Source organism: Arachis duranensis, chromosome 2 (assembly GCF_000817695.3).
Source record: "Arachis duranensis cultivar V14167 chromosome 2, aradu.V14167.gnm2.J7QH, whole genome shotgun sequence".
Lineage (NCBI taxonomy): Eukaryota > Viridiplantae > Streptophyta > Magnoliopsida > Fabales > Fabaceae > Arachis > Arachis duranensis.
Window position 1 is genome coordinate 89,140,379 of NC_029773.3, and position 5,804 is coordinate 89,146,182.

A 5,804-nucleotide genomic window follows, 5' to 3' on the forward strand; every position below is an offset into this window, starting at 1 on the left:
TAATGAAATGAGCTTATCCAAGTTCAAGTTTGACTCATTTAATTTATGAGTTTAATTTCAGGCTCAAACTTGGCTCACCAGTTCACAAGTTTAGCTTATCAAGCTATTAACGAGTCAACCTCGAGTTAGCTTATGAGCTGTCTTAACTCACTTTTAGCTCTAACTATATCTATCTATATTCTATGAGAATATGAAAATATTTTATATATAATTTTCTTTCTTAAAATATTTTTATTATATATAATATATAAAAATATATTTTTTATTATTTTCAAGATTTAAACCTAATATCTCTTAATTAAATTATAAATAATTTACCATTTTAAATAATTTTATTTTAATTACGTTAGTGTTTATTGATACATTTGTGTTATTTAAGAAAAAAATACTAACTTCTCTTCTTGGTCTAGAAAATATACTCATAAGATGTCCTAATTTTGTTTTTTATATATCGAAGTCCCAATCAAGTGGCCCAATTTAGGCCCAATGTTTTTTCAAAATTCCGAAACTTGTTAATATAAAATGCCATTTTACATTTTTCCAGCATGATCCAGGAAGGGGGGAAAAATAAAACCTTTTAAAGCAACTACATTTTATTGAGTTCCACAGACAACAATGTCGGACAATTGGGAAATGGGTCCATCTACTGTAAAGTTATAAATTTATACAGATTTACAGATTTTTGTTTTATTGATTTAAAAGTGTATCACTAAAAAGTGTTACTTAAAGAGAAAGTGTTACCCTTAATCGTTAACTTAGCTCGAATACCAATCTTTTATCGTCGACTTTTTCAAAATTTCTATTAACTCTTTATATTTTATTTTGAATAAGTTTATAATTTGTATAGATTTAATTGGTGGTGCTTTATTTAAATAATTTGTAAATTCATAATTTAAAGTATTGACCATTTCTACTATTTATTTCTAGTCCTATTTATAATTTTTATTTATAACTTTTCAATCTTGTTTTAGTTTATAATATTCTTTTTTGCATGGATTATTGTATATAAAATCTTTCATCTGTTTGTTTTTTTCTTTAATATAATTTCTTAAATCCTCAATAACTTCTTTTATTTCTACACTTTCTCTTATTTCTAAATATCTGTTTAATTTTTCAATTTCATTCTCCATTTTTTCTTTTAACAGCTTTAATTCCTTTAAGTCATAATATGGTTTTCCAGGCATTTATAAGTTTAATTCCAACTTGTTTATATTTATTCTTATTTCTATCCTTTTTATTATAAGATCATTAATTTCAATCTGAAGATTATTTAATTCCCTTTTACACTCCTTTATTTTACTTTTTAATTTTCTCGTCCTTTTTCTTTTTACTTTATTTTCTGGTTTTTCAATCTTTTTATGCTTCATTATTTATTTTAAAATTTCTGCAAACTCTATCATCGATTCATCACTATTTTCTAGAGATTCTATTAATTTTTCTAGTTCTTCAACTTCTCTTTTCAATTTGTCATAGGATTATTTTTAGGGCTTCAAATACTCTTTGATTTATTTCAGAATAATTCAAATGATTTTCTCTTTTAAAGAGCTCTTGTTTCTTGTCTTGATAAATTACATATATTTCTTCTTTATTTATTGTCATAATTTAATATTTAGGGTTTCATTTAATTTTTCGACCTTTTTTGTTAGTTCTTTTATTTCAGAATTTTCTTCTTTAATTTTTAACTTAGATAAACTTAAAGGGCTATTAATTTTAAATTCTATTATTTGAAAATTCGATGAAACTAATTTTCCTGATGGTTCTTTTAATAATAGAACTGGGTTTTCAATAGCTTTATATTTTGGTATTTCTGTTTTTACAATTTTCTGAAATAATTCATCAACATAAATTCTTTCTCTGTTTTTAAATATTATACTATGATGGCTATTTGTTAAAGCATAATTTATTACATATGTAATTGAAAATGGTTCGTCATCTTGTTCCATTAGATTCTTTTTGTGAAATTTATAAGCCAAACTTATAGATCTTCCAAGATTTTCAGTTGATAAAGGTATAGCGTATCCAAGATGGGCATTGAATTTAACATTTACGTTTGCCAAGTTTCCATGAACAATTCCAATTATTTGATCTATTGGGTCATCGGTAATTCTTTTGTCACAGATTGCTAAGCTTATTGGTGAATTAATTCCTTTCATATATGTAGATTTGATTAAGACTTGTATAGTACTAATATGAATCCATCCAATTTTAGATCTTTTTTGTTTATCCTTAATTTTCTCAGTCTGTTTACTCAATTCTTCATCATTTATCAAATCTATTTCAAGTTCTCCATTGGCGGATTTTATTTTTATAGGGGTTTCAAGTTGAATTTTTTCATAATATATTATATTTTTTCTATTAAAAACTTCTTTAAAAAGATTTTGTTTATTAAAATTTTCATTTGATTTGAGATTTAATTCTGTTTTTAGAACAGCCTGCTTTTCATTATCTAATAAGGCAGATAATCTATAATAATCAGATTCTTCCGTTAATTCTAGACTTTCTAAATAATTCATAACTAAGAGATTAGGATAAAGGCGTACCTTTCTGGAGAAAAACTTTCTTTATTTAGTATATTTTACATAAGATGTTTTTATCTCCAGAGGGGAGATTATAGATATTAACTCCAGAGGGGAGTTTAAAACAATTTTTTCCTAAGGGAATTCTTTTTTCAGACTACAGAATCGCCTCGGCAGCTTCCTCCTTGCTCTCCTAGCATATGAGTACTCTTAGTCTTCTGCTTTCTGTTTTCTGATGATTTCTACAATTGCATAAGCATCCTATTTATAATAGTTGGGTTTGATGGACAATTCTCATCCTTACCCTTCTTATGATGTCATTGCTTACGTCATTGTTTGTTTTCTTGCACCAGCTACATTGTTGGTGCTCTATGACCTAAGTGCTTACGTCACTATGCAATAATGTTAAGAGATGCTTCAGATGCACTGTCCTCCTCTTTTATCATGTGACCCTCCGATGCATTGTCTTCTTCCTTCATCATGTGAGTTGATTCCGTTTCATTATTGCTTTCTTCAGATATCTCTGAGGCACATAGCTGGCACTTGTGGTCTTCTCTGTCTTTTATCAAATAGCAGAGATTCCTCTTTATCCCTTCAGGAAGCTTTTCTAAAAGTCCAGATAAGTTGTAGAATGCTGATTCAAATTCCACCAAGAGTCTCATCTCTCTTTCTTCAATTTCATTTCTTTTACTGGACACAAGCAGAGTATTTCTACTTTTATAATTAATCCTTGTGTGAGATTCCTTCGTTATTTTTTGAGTTCTTTCAAAGACCCTTGCTAATGTGCTGGCTAGCCTTCATTCATGACTGTAAATTGTTAAATCTTGAATCTGATCAATTGGTTGAAAATTTTCTGGGAAGACGGACTTGAATATTACTTGGTGTGCTGGAACTAAGCATTCTTCTTCCTCATTAAAAATAGGTTGACTGTTTGTAAATTTTAAGAATATATCCCTTGGATTTACATTGTCAATCATATTTTTAAATCTCTTTAATGCATCAACGAATCCTGCAGGAAATTCACTAATAATTTTTAGATCATTAAAAATTAAAATTGTATCAATTAATCTATACTGGAAAAACTGATAGGTGTCAGACGGGGAAGCATCTGGAAATATAACCAGCTTTGTTAGCTGTTCTTTGGCAATAGGATAATATCCCAAGATTGCCCTTTTTTCTTCAGTCCAATTCAGGACTATGTTAAGGGTTTCTCTGAGATTTGATCTACAGACCCTTTTCTTTTCCTTGATTTCAGCCCTTGTAGGAATGTTTCTTATTATCCCTGTTCTCTGGGTTTGAATTGGAGCTTTATCTGTTCTTTTAGGGTTTGCTTTGGATGGAGAGCTTCATATTCCCTGAAGGATTCCTTTGCCTCTTCCAGTGTTAGAAACCCTCCTTTATGAATTATCCTTGATTGATGTGTGAATGGTGCTGCTTTTTCCCAGACATCATATACTCCTTTTATGGGGCCATTATAAATTACATAATATTTTTTATCTTGGGTAGATTTTTTAATAATTTCAGCAATTGTTTTATTTTCTGAAATTTTTTCTTCACCTGATTTGTCCACAATGCTTAACTGGCTGAACTCTGATGGTTTTGCTTGTTGTGTTGAAATTTTCCATTTCTTAAGAGATTTAATTGCAGCTAGAGTTTCCTTTTCATGAGTGGTATATCTCTGTTCTGTTGGAGTAAAAGTCCCTGAAATATACCTGCAAAGTAATTCCTTTGGGGAATATTTAGAATCTAGTGATTTTTTTTCTTGTTCCAAACTTTTTATAGCTTTCTTAACTTTTAGACAACCTGACCAGGTTATGTCTGAAGCATCTGTTTCTACTATTAAATAGTCATTTTCTTCTGGAATATAAAGTTCTGAAAGTTTTTCGCATAATTCTTTAATTCTTTGAATTTGCATACTATCTTTTTCATCCCATTTCCATTATTTTTTAGTACTTATTTTTGGAAATAAGCTTTTAGTGTATTCTGTTATATTCTTTAAAAATCCTTGATAAAAAATATAATTTATACATCCTAAAAATCTTTGTAATTATTTTCTATCTTCTATTTTATTAGGAAATAAATTTACCTTTTCTAGAACATTTGGTTGAAGTTCAATGGCCTTCTTGAGGGATTGGATCTGTGTCCTTATTTGTTGACAATGCTTGCATTTTTCGAGTTCTTGTTCATATTTTTGAATTTCTTGATCTAATGCGTTGTAGACGAACTCCATTCTCTTGTTAATGTATCTTTCTAAAACTATTAATAATTTTTGAAGATGATCTTCTTTATCCTGTTTTGTAAAAATTAGTATATCATCAATGTACACTAAAACAAATTCATTTTACTCTTTTTGATTTTCTTCCATAAATCTTTGATAAATACATGGGGCTTGTTTTAATCCGAATGGTAATACATTCCATTCATAGAGCAACACACTTGTTGATTCTTTTGTTGGGCAAGTAAAAGCAGTTAATTTCTTTGTTTCTTCGTCTAAACGAAATTGCCAATATCCTGATTTTGCATCAAGAGATGAAAACCAAGTTGCTCCTTTGATTTTTTCTAAAATAGAATCTTTTCTTGGAAGTTTATGAGCATCACCAATAGTTGTTTCATTCATCTTCTTATAGTTAATAACCATTTTTCGTTTTCCCCTTTTAATTTCATTAGTGTTTTCGACATAAAAGGCTGGAGCCGCATGAGGACTTTTACTTAATCTTATAATTCCTTTTTTCAAAAGATCTCTACATTCTAATGAGAACTCTTCTCTATCTCTTGCGGAATAAGGAGTTTTATTTGGAACATTTATCTCTTTTGTAGGATCTTTTAATTTAATGCTTACTAATTCGTTATTTGTATTTTTAATATCTAAAGGATTTTCAGCACAAATTTCATCCAAAAGTTCTTCTATCTTTATTTCAAGATTATTTTTTGGAATATTTATCTGAAAGTATAAATTTAAATAACATGTCTCTAATATATAAAATATTTTAAATTTTAGAATCTTATCTATAGTAGTAGTTGGTATTTTTATACGTTTTGATTTTTGATTTATTGAAGAATCGTGTGGAGCTTTTAAAACTATATATGTTAATTCTTGAATAAATGGATGATATAGCTTTAAAAATTTATTTCCTATGATAAAATCCATTCCAGAATCTAACATATATATATAGATGGAACAATGAACCTATAATTTTGAATAAAAATTTCAGCCATCTCTGCTTTTTGGTCAATTTTATGTATTGATTTGTCAACTATTCTAACTCTTAATGGTTTCTTTAATTTTTT